Source organism: Squalius cephalus, assembly GCF_949319135.1.
Source record: "Squalius cephalus genome assembly, chromosome: 19".
NCBI lineage: Eukaryota > Metazoa > Chordata > Actinopteri > Cypriniformes > Leuciscidae > Squalius > Squalius cephalus.
This window is the reverse complement of record NC_137140.1, coordinates 29,150,141-29,162,793: the sequence shown is the minus strand read 5'-3', so window position 1 is coordinate 29,162,793 and position 12,653 is coordinate 29,150,141.

The window sequence follows — 12,653 nt, the reverse complement described above, 5'->3', positions numbered from 1 at the left end:
ACAAACATCACATTTAATACGCTATGTATAATTTGTGGTATAAAATAAATGGAAAGAAACATCACATCATATTTGTTGGGCCTACAGATGCTGGTAGCTGACAGTTTTTATTAGAGAGAAGACAGACGTGTATAGACAGGGAAGCAGGGGAGACGAAGGAAAATGCAATGCAAATACCAGAGTCTGCATACTGTTAAAGTTGACAAAACCATAAAAAGTCACACAAAGGGATCACAATGGCTTGATAATGGTCATAAAACAGCCATTTCCATGTGGTCTGAAGCCTTGTAAGCAGGTTCTCTGGATGTCGGCTTGTCTGAGGGGAGAAGAGGGCTCCTGGCACTGTTGTTCTTCTACCTGAAGGAGGTTGGGAGGAAAAATCAGCTCGGTGACCAACGCATTTGATTAGCAACAGAGACAGGCACATCCAGACCTCTGCTGTCCCTCACCCATGCTGCCAATCATAAAACATTAATGTGTATGCTCAGCATTTGTTCAGACACACACACTAGATTTTAACATGAGCACATGCAACCATAAGAACTAACATGATTACTCTCTAAACCATGCTCAAACAGCAATTGATGGGGTAATTAAACGTCTGTCTCTGTGACAAACTGGGCCAAGTATGTGGGAGGGGTCTGTCACCCTCTGTGATAGACTGACAGGTGACAGGTGAAGACAGTACTGATCATAGAACACAGCCAATAACACTTGACAGTGCTTCTTAACGGGTGGGTTACGACAAAAAAATTAAATAAAATAAAAAATAGGTCACAGGTCTGTTTTGTCTGTGGACAGCAAGGAATACACACAAATATACACACACACACACTTTTTCTGTTTCCCTGAAAAACTCAATGAACGCAAACATTTTGGAAAAGCAAAAGCATTTTTCCTCCCATCTCATATTTTTTTCCAATCATCTTGTCCCTTTAATATCTTCAATGTTTCACATTATAGCAGTCTTCCGCAGCGAATCTGTTCATTGTAGTGCTTACCTATTCATGTCTTTCTCTTTTCTTCCATGCTCAGATGGGATAAGTGCAAATTGCTCCGTTTGGCCCGAATCTGCCATTCCATTACCCTTCAGCCTCCTCTGGGAATGGACATATCCATGCTCCTTATGACCCCTGACCTTTCTCCATCAGGACATGGGGGTGAAACACGGGGGGTCTCTTTATGGTCACCCTGACTCTGGGGTCCACAGGGATGTCACCCTGAGGTGTTCTTCTACTAATGTTTTTCATGGCTTTTCTCTGGAGACCTGCAACAAATCGTGGTAAACTAATGGTATATTCATTTTATAATGACAACAGCTGGAATGTGGGAGTAAAATACCATGACATATAATTGCTACTAGAGAAATTTTCATTCTCTATTTTTAACAGGATATTTTTCTTGCCTATTCACAAATCCGCATTGCATAAACTTAAGTTGAATGAGTTGAGTGATAAACCTTATATGGACTTTTTTTTATAAAATAGCAGAAGATCCTTTGCATGACCCTTCACTAATTTTGAGATGCTGATAAACTCATTCAGTGATGGAATCGTTGGAAATGTAACACAGTCTGATTTATTGTCAGGCCAGCAGTAGATCACACTAACATTTTTGTGTTTCCTCATTGGTAAATGAGGCTGGTGGTCAGAGAGCTCAAGCCAAAAAGCCACTGATTTACAGACGGCTCATCGTCTTTGTTTGGGTAAACGCTTGAGCAGAACATCTGGTTAGGTTCACATCATTCTCACAGTAAGATGGCAAACAGAAGTAAGCCCATTTCCTGAAAATCAATACCAACATGGCAAACCGAGAAGGCAAAACATGAACAACATTAATACATGCCTCAGTAACTTAGGGATTACACAACATTTGCCCTGTGAAATACATATCTTAAGGGCAAGAAAATAATGATATGAGAAACAAAGGAAAATAGCATAAGATAATTAACAAACAGTAAGAATTGATTTCCAATTGTGCAAAACTTGAGACATGGAGCATTAGGGAGAATGTCAGTCAAAATTTCAGTAATATGTCAGGCAAGTGTCAAATATTTTTTCTTATCCAGATCTAACAGAAAGTAAATACTTGACTAAAGATATAAATGTCCTTAACAATGCATCATTTATCCCCAAAAAGGGTTTCTGTCTCCACAAACATTTAAGGATTTATTGCATTCAAGTAATATAGTGTGGCACCAAAATTTTTTTAAAAAGTTTTCCTTCGATCTTAATGTGTGTCTGCTCTGAGAACTCTCTCCATAGCTATAAGGTTTAATTCCATCATTATTACTCACCTGTACTGGTGCAGGTCATTTTACTTTCACAAATATACAGTGGCCCCAAAAAGTATTTAGACACTTAAGCCACAGTTAGAATAAATATATAGTTCAAATATGACTTCATACATCCATGGAAATGACCTTGGTTTAAAATAATTGAAAAATGTATCAGAAAAGTTAGTTCTGTGGAAAAACTCTAGCATCATTTTTTATCGATGTCTCTTGGTTTGGTATTTTATTTCTAATCCAATAAAAGTTAAAAATGTGTGGGACTTAAGTGTCTAAATACTTTTTGGGGCCACTGTATATTTGTGAAAGTAAAATGATCTGCGCCAGTACAGGTGAGTAATAGTGATGGAATAGAACCTTATAGCTATGGAGAGTTCACAGAGCAGACACACATTAAGATCGAAGTGAGGAAAACTTTTTCAATCCAAACTCTTCTAGAACTATGAATACGATACTAGCAAATTTTCCGACTGATCTACAACATCTCAGCCTACCAGAGAGACCCTCAATTCTGGATTCATTTTCCATCCTAATGAAAGCTTTCCTATACTAACATCTAACAGATGAAAGTCCACCTTTTTCATATTTCTCTCTGATTGCAGTAATAGCCTTATTTATGAGTGTCCATTCCAACTGAAGCACAGAGCTCAGGCCAGGCGGAGCTGGAAGCGTGATGGAAATTAATCTAGTAATCTTAAAATCCTTTCCTCATTTTTCAAAAACTACCCCAATTCATCACTAAAATCAATGACTTAGAACGGATCGTGCCAGGTCGTTAGGTATGGCATGATTAGACTGGAAAAATCAAGGCCAAAAACGTCCCAGACGTCAAATGAACTCCTGGAACGAGAGCTTGTAAATGCACAGAGGAAACAGCTATTGTTAATACAACATGTTGTAATAGCAACACGTGTAATGCAAGTTTAAGAAATGCTACCTTTGGGACTTTCCTTAGCTACCGTTCGGTTAGTGTAATTATAAATGGCGTGTTATTCTACTAATATCTCTAACATATGCGCTGTAAAGAGGGAACTGAGCACAATGGATCAAAGTCCTCATCAATAGAGGCCCACGGCCGGATCCAGAAGCCCCCTCAGTGCTTACCAGCATCCAGGCCTCTCGCCCACCTTCCCATCCCTGATTAAAACAGAGATGGGGCCCCTGAATTCAGCACATGTGGGCGATTACAAGGAAAACCTTCAGCGTAATTATTGGCAACCGCAACTACACTGTAAAAAATATTTTCATGAGTTATCACAACTTTTTTATCTTTTGTCAAATTAATTTAGATAATTAACGTGGTTCAGATAACGTAATATTTTGAGTTTGTATCTCCTTCATTGCATTAACTCAAATTTTTATTTTCAATGAACAACAAAGTAACTTACTTTAAGTTAAACCAACAAGATTTTTTTATGAAACATTGTCATTAACTAAAATAAGTATCAAAACATAAAATATAACGGATTAAGCTAAAATACATTTTCGTGACTCTGTATTGAACTAAAAAAACAAACAAAACAACAACCACAACATTTTAGATATATAATATCTAAAACAACTATAACAAAAGTATATGACAAAATGTGAAACCATAACAACTGCATTAATTAAACAGGAAAACGCCACTAGACAGTGATGATACCAGATGGCCCCGGGAAAAAAAAAAAAAAGTATTTTAAATGTAGCTGTTTGGGTGCGCTTGCAGTCAGAGACAAAGAGGGGTGTATTTTTCAAAAAGAGGACTTGACTAAGAAAGTGCAACGCTTTTTTGAAAAAAAATGTGATGTGTTGGAGCAACGGTCAATTGCTTTTTTTGTGACCCATTAAATGTTTTCAAAAACATTTCCCTATAGCTGGCATGTCTACTGCAGTTATCCAGGTAGCTGCCCTTGATTACAAGGACAGATGCATCCCAATTAGCATGCAGGTCCGATTAACACGACCACCTGCACTTGAGAAAACAGGGCAATACCCCTGACTGATTCTGTGAATGGGCTTTAAAAACCTGGTCCAAAAGATGAGTCATCCAGTTCAGCTCACATCCCAATGCAATCAAGAACATTGAAACCCAAAGAGCCGGGAAGCACTTGGGAAAAACTGCTTCCATGAATCCCTGCAGTGAAGTGCAGTGGCCAAATTAATCTCTTCATCTTCTCGCTGGACATCTCTTATCCTCCACTGTCATAAACTTGGCCGCTCTAAAGATTTACAGTCACGTCTTCCTCTCTCTCCCATGCTGCTTTTGAGTCTAATTACTTTAATGTTAAAGCCTCGGCCATCTTTTTAGACACAAATTTTCGAAGTTCCATGAACCAAACGCCAGAAGAGGCTAAGAATAACACTCCTCATCCTACGTTTTTGAAGGGATGATATGTGTCCTTGCATCATGGATTTACTTCAAGCTGTACAATAATGAAGTCATTTTCCTTCGAAAGACTTGCATCTTTAGAGATCAGCTGGCAAATTTAGCTACTTAAGCCTCGTTTTAGCCACAAATAAACCTTGCTAAATGATCAATGACTTGTCAAAATACCAGGGACTATTAAACTTAAATGCAGCACATAAATGGAGATGTCTTATGCAAAGACTGTGAATAGGAATAATTTGAGATGTTAAGCTGGTGACCACCCAAAGATGGCTACTTCTTTGACTTAATTTGGGCTCAACGATTGATTTATGTGAACCCACCTGTTTGATGAGTTTACAGTAGTTTTAGCAGTCTTTTTCTCTCTCCAAACCATTTGAAAGTCTCCAGAACACATCCTTGGGCTGTCACTGTTCTGTACAGGGCGGACTTTTCCCAAGCTGCAATATTTCCATGTGATTCCTATGTGCCAGGAATGAGAAAATATTAGTAACTTGGGTTTAAATATTGTTTCCACTGGTATTTCTGCTGTAATCACGACAAAGCTGCTTGTTTTCGAGCTTTTTTAATGAACAGAAACTGGGAGTGATGATATATACCAAGTTCTGTCATGAAATGGCGCAGGCTGATGGGTCCTTAACGCAACCTGCTGACAATTACATCGTTAACTAAACGGCACAGGCGGATTGGTTAGTGTACACTGTAAAAACTAAAGGAGCCTCAAATATCCTGTCGGATACTCAAGGAACTTAAAAATGTAATTTAAGTGCCTCAAAGCTCTTTCTCCTATAGTAGGGTTACTGGAGGAGCATTGACAATATTTGAGGTTCTTGCTGGAACTTATGGGATCCTTTAAGCACTTTGTATTTAGTTCAGAGGTTCTGGAGTCACCTTTTCATTACTATGAGACCTCGAAGTGCTTTGGGGGGAAATAGAGGAACTTAAATGTGATAAAAGGGTTATTGGAAGATCTTTTAACATTTAAGTGGTTCCTGGAGGATCTCTTATGTTAAAGCCAGCATCTGGAGGAACCCAATGGTTCAGTGAGGCCAGAATGAATGATATTATTATTATCCTATTATTACTTAAGTTTGATTCAGTATACATACAGGTGAAAAATACGTAGGCTACTATTAAAAATGTACTTGAGTGTGTTTTTAGTAGGCCTTCAATACAAATATAACCTACTTTAATGCATTTTAATACATTTAACAGTAGCCTAGCCTAGCTACGTCTTTTTCACCTGGGTAGCTTACATTTATTTAGTATAGGCCTATTTTATTGATTAATTTAAACCTTAAACAACAACACTAAAAAATAATAATATTAATAATAAAAATTAATGAATTATTATTGAATAAATAATAGTAATAAAATAATATTTTTTACTTCTTCATAAATTATTATTTGAAGAAGAAGAACCAGGAGGATAAAGACTTTATTCAGTCACGAAACTGCTGCTATTCCTCTGCTGTCGTCGCTTCAGTGATGCTCGCGCCAACAAAGCTCAGCTGATCGGCGTCATCGGGTTTGAAAGTAACGGCTCTCCTCATCAAAGCTTCCGCCGTTTGTTCGGCTCTCCCTTACAAGGTTTGTAAACTCGCCAAAGAAATATAAATACTCACTATATATTCAAACACACACATATATAAACTAAATTTATTATACATTACTACGTTTTTACAGTGTTTACCACTCGTTTATTGTACAGTATCTGGTATGAAGGTTTTAGCCGCGATGCTAACTACGTTGATCTAATGAACAAATGGAAATTATTGACTCGTTGTCTTAGATTGATTTAAAGTTAGTCATTCAATTCAACATATTCAGTACAACTGTCTTCAAATTGCTGATATAGCCTAACTAATTTATTTCGTCATTGGCGTTTGTTATGAATAACAAAAGCAGGTTAATATAGTTTGGTCTGTTTTTGTTTAGCCTAACTTTACTTAACGTTACTACAGGTGCCCTCATTCTCTCAAATACCATTTTGAATCCATTTAGTGGTCAATAAATATTATGTTGTGAATAATCAGCTTTGTTATTTTGTTTCCCCAGAACAACCAGTACAATGTTTCAGTGGCAACATTGAATTACAGTAAGTACCTGCACCACATGCAAGTACTTTATTACTATGAACTCTGTGTTCAATTGTATTGTTTGCTACTTGTTTTTTAATCAGTTATTCTCTGAAAATCTTCTTCCCTCATGCTCTCAAATCTCATTCATGTTACATTCATGTAATATCACAGGTTTGGAGCCAATAATGCTATGCATTTTTTATAGGCTATACCTTAATCATATGCATTTGAATATAAGACATTTGAACCCTGAATTATAAGTTCAAGTTTGGTCTTTTTTTAGACAAAAAAAGGAAAAAGCTATTAAATGGCTTCATAAGACTTACAACACAAACCATAACACATGAGTTGTGAATTCATTTATTATTTTTAGGATCTTTTCTGGGATATTTTTGGAGCTTAACCATTTTTACATAAATTGTTGCATTGAATTGAACAAGTGTACATAAGAATGGTTTAATGAATGATTTACACAATTTTTTTCTGCTTGTGTTTCATGCAGTGTAAGCGATCGGTGACAGGGGTTGCATTATGCCTGAGATCTGCTTTTGGGTTCCACAGACAGAAAGTCAAACAGGTTTGGAACGTCACAAGGCTGAGGAAATTATTTAAATTTCACAACTATCACTTTAATAACATTACTAACAGTAAATTTTGTATTTTGCAGGGATCTCGGTAAACTGAAATACAAGTTTGAAGTTTGAACAAGAATAAATATCCTCCTGTAGACCTGAAAATCATTGAAGTGCCTGGACCGACTATCCACCAGAAAAGAGGAAAAACAAACAGAAAATGAAGCTGATGCACCTTTTCACTTATCTAACTCGTTAAGTACCTCACATGTCCCTTGTGAAGATTTTATAATTGATTGCATTTTATGTTGCAGTGAGTAAAGGTGCATCACATTTGTGAATTTCGTGAAATTACACAGGCAAAAAGGTCCATTGACCATTGTCAGCAGTGTAGCAATGTAATGTATGAAGCACCACACAAAATTGCTGATCGTGTGGATTCTTATTGAAATGACTGAATTCACCAGAACATTCACAGAACAACAGATCATTTTACTGCACCTTAACTCTGTTCAAATGGAAAATGTTTTCTGCTTGTTGTGACATAAGGAATACTGTTTCCGGGTCAAAGCCTCTACTTCTACTTCCTTTATCTTGTTTCTAGATATTGAGAATACTCAACAACCATTTATGGGAACTGTTGATTCAAGTCACACATTTAAGCTTTTCAAAAGCCATAGTGTACATTACAGTCTCCAGTCTAACGACATCCCAGACTTCAACATTTTATGATTCAAAATAGCTGAATAACTAACCATCAGAGATTTCGGTATAGAGATTAGGATTAGGAAAGGTTAGGATCATAATTTTCAGGAATATTACAGAACAATGAGTGCATATTAGCACTGTTGTTTGTTTTTTGGCATCTGAGAGAGCTTTTGGACTTGGAAACAGTAGCGTCAGACTTAAGCGAACTGAAACACGTTTTAAAATTAAGTGAAGATGGACATTTTTAATTAGTCAATTTTAATTTTTTACATTGATTTATTACATAGAACATGTGTTTTCTATGCATTTTGTTGAGATGTCTTTTCTTGTGTAGCCTATTGTATACACATGGTTGATTATTCATGTTACCTATGTATTATACAATTTATTTTGTGTGTATTCATTGATATTAATCTATAGCTTTTTTCCCCAAGTGCATTGAAGTGTATGTATTAAAATGGATCTAAAATATGTAATAAACAATTCTTATTTTGTATTTGGTTCAGTTTGTTTATTATAATAGAAGTTTATGGTAACCGTAGTAACAACATGAAGGTTCCACACAGTGCTTCATATAAGAGTTCCTCAGGAAACCTGTGTGGTTCCTCAGAGAACCGGCCCTTTTTAAAGGGGTGCCTAGAGGATCTACAGACGGTTCCGCCGGTGTGGCGAAGTGAAGAACCCCAAAAGGTTCCTCCAGGCACCTTTAATTTTTACAGTGAGCATCTGCAGCCAGTTACTGCTCAACATCTGAAGTGATTGGTCAGTGGTACGTTTTTGCTGTAGAAGTTTGCATTGCGCTCTCAAAGTTCCTCTGAAACCCTCCCCCCTCCCCAGCTCCACCTATTTAGATCTGCTATTTGTGCAGCAGCAGTATGTCTTGTTGCCGGTTCTGTTCATAATTTTTATGGACAGAATTTCTAGGCGCAGCCAGGGGCCGGAGGGTGTCAGGTTTGGGGACCACACAATTTCATCTCTGCTCTTTGTGGATGATGTTGTCATGCTGGCCCCATCAGACCAGGACCTTCAGCATGCACTGGGTTTGTAGCCGAGTGTGAAGTGGCTGGGATGAGAATCAGCGCCTACAAATCCGAGGCCATGGTTCTCAGTCGGAAAAGAGTTGCTTGCCCACTTCAGGTTGGTGGAGAGTTCCTGCCTCAAGTGGAGGAGTTCAAGTATCTTGGGGTCTTGTTCATGAGTGAGGGAAGGATGGAACGGGAGATTGACAGACGGATCGGTGAAGCTTCTGCAGTAATGCAGTCGATGTACCGGTCTGTCGTGGTGTCGATTTACCGGTCAATCTACGTTCCTACTCTCACCTATGGTCATGAGCTGTGGGTCATGACCGAAAGGACAAGATCCCGGATACAGGCGGCCGAAATGAGCTTTCTCCGCAGGGTGGCTGGGCGATCCCTTAGAGATAGGGTGAGAAGCTCGGTCACTCGGGAGGAGCTCAGAGTAGAGCCGCTGCTCCCATAAGCATATTATGTTACACAAGAATGAGAGGCTTTCTAAAAAGCATTCATCCCTCCATGCTTTTGGCCCATCAAAAACAAGTGCTATGACCTCATGCATCCTGTACAGTGTTGTGTTCTCCATACGTCAAAATCCGGTGATGATAGAGTGTCGACAACAGTTCTGCCAGTCTTCATAAAAACTCAGCTAACCCCACATTATCTTGTGTCACTGCTGACTGGAGCAGGAAGTGAGCAGTGATGTCCAGAGATAAAGTAATCTGGTGCTGAGGTCACTGCCATTAGAGAGCTGTTTCTTTTCGGTGTTCACTAAAACTGGGTCAAATCATTGGCTCGTTCTAGCTGGGAACAACTGAAAAAAATGAGAGAAGTTCTTATAACTAAAGGCTGACGGGGTCAGGGAGAACTACTGTAGAAGAACAAAAACAATCAAGGAGAGAGCCTGCACTATTCCACCAAGCGTGGCTTCTCTCTTTACAGAGAATTATTAAGTACAAAGGCGGTAGTGGTCACAGAATGGATTCTATTATTACTGTTTTTTCATTTACTATTGTTCCCTGAAATTTCATTTCAGCTTAAAAATAAAAGTGCAGAGACAGAATGGTTTGTGTGTGAGTGTGCATAAAGGAGTGTGTAGGAGACTGTGATAAGGTAACTATTGCTACACCATCATAGATAATAATAGACATTTTATATCTGGTGTGGTCTTTCTTGTCTCTGTTAGATTTACAAATATTCCATCACTTGGGGTTCTAAACAAAAAGTGGATAGAAATGGAACATCTAGGAACTGCTAGACTGGATGTATGTGAATTGGAGTGCCAAGAAATGAGCATAGTCTGGAGAGTTATGAGGCTACTAGATTGATTGTAGAACATACAGTAGTTATATTGTGTATTATATACACTACTGTTCAAAAGTTCGAGGTTGGAAAGATTTTTTTGATATTTTGATCGTTTTTTCACCAAGGATGCATTTCTTTGATCAAAAATACAGTTAAGTCAGTAACATTGTGAAATATTATCACAATTTAAAATACTATATTAATATTTTTTAAAACTGTAATTGATTCCTGTGATGGCAAAGCTTGACACATCAAGATGTGCTCCCCCAGGTTTGATGTCAATAAATCAAAGATTAATATTGTCTCTGTAACACTTTCCAATAAGGTTTCCTTTGTTAACATTACACATTTTACATTAGTTAACATGCAATGTAACTAATGAAAAATACTTCTACAGCATTCATTAATCTTAGTTTATGATAATCTCAGCATTTAATAATATTTTTTTTTAAGATCAAAAGCTGTAACTGTTCACATTAGTTAATGCACTGAAAACTAACACATTCATTTTATAACTTTAACAAAAGTTAATAAACGTTCTAGAAATGTGTTGCTCATTGTTAATTCATGTTATAAGGGTTAGTTCACCCAAAAATTTAAATAAAATTTTCAAATTTAACTCACCCTCATGTCGTTCCAAACCCATAAGACTTTTATTCATCTTCAAAACACAATGAAGAACTTTTAATGAAATCTAAGAATTCTGTCCCTCGACAACTACCACTTTGATGCTTATAAAAGTTAATAAAGAAATTATAAAACTAATCCATATGACTTGAGAGGTTTAGTTCAAATTGTCAGAAAATTTTCATTTACAATATCTTATTTTGTGTTTTGAAAATGAACGGGTTTGGAACAACATGAGGGTTAGTAATTGATGACAATTGATGACCCTTTAATGCATAACTAATGTTAAGAAATAAGACCTTATTGTAAAGTGTTACCTGTGTCTCTTTGATGTGTCTTGATGTTCCATAAACTGTATGAATATGTGAATGAGATTTGAAAGACATATACTGCTATTCATTTAAATATGCACTATGAGGGAAAAAAAAAAGAGGAGAACAACAGAGAATAAGGCAAGAAGAATGAAAAGGGTAAAAAGGCCTGTAGGCATGGACAGTCTTGAGAAATATGCGGTGGGCTGGAGAAATCCCGCATTGTGATTGGTCAGAATCGTTTGACCTGCAGGAAGATGGAAAGACTAATCAGTACAGATCTGATGGCTCGCTTCATGTGCTCTGAGCTAATGAGAACACTTAAATTCTCTGCTGTCTGCATAATGACTCTCTTTATCTGTAAATCCTCAGCGGTCTTTTTCTTAACCATCCCTCCCTCTCTCTCTGCTTTCACATGTGGAATGCTGTGGATGAGGTAATCATCTGTGCATGAAGACTGTATCTGAATCGGTTTTGAAAGCTTGAACTGCTTTATAATATTACCTTTAAAATTAAGTTGTTGTTTTTTTAACAAAAGTTTTGGATAAAGTGAAGCTGTTTTTGCACTGATGCCAGGTTTATTCATTTGTTCAATAATCTTATGAATGATATTATCCTTTAGAAAATACAAAAAAATTAAATAAGTTAAAGAACCTTTATGTAGCAAGCTGGGCTGGGTCGAGAGCCGTGGGAACGGAGCGAGGCCGGTGGTGCGAATGCTAATGAGAATGCTAATAATGCCGGCCTCGAGTCACACGGAAGTCCGGAAGGATAAAAGGAGGAGTGATGACTGTGAAGGACGAGAGAGGACCAGTCTCATTAGCATTCTCGCCACCGGCCTCGCTCCGTTCCCATGGCGCTCGGCCCCGCCCTGCTTGCCACACATTTATTATATTATATATATTTCACAGATTTTTTTAAATATGAAAATATAAAATAACATAATACCTCTCACTTTATAGCCTTAATTATTTTATTTAATCTTTTTTAAATATCCACCTTTACAGTAGTTTGCAATCCTATTAAGTGAAATGCCCTGCACCACAAACTGAACATTTTAAACTAAATAAAATGACTTGTATGTGTTAGATCTTTTTTTCTTAGTTTCTTAGTCATCTTGGGGCTCATGAAAACATCTAATTAATTACCAGTAGAGATTTGCCTCAAAGCTCCTCATCAGATTTGGGTAATGACTTCAGGGAAGAGCCTGTTAAACATGGCCGCCTGCAGAGAAAGACAGGGACAGGCAGGCTGCTTTCAGTGAGGTCCTCCTGGCCCACACAGACTCTGGGGTTTACCTACCGAACGCTTCCTGTCCCATGGGCAACAGCGGATATGGCTGAGAGTGTGTATGAGATAGATAGGTGGGGGTTCGTTT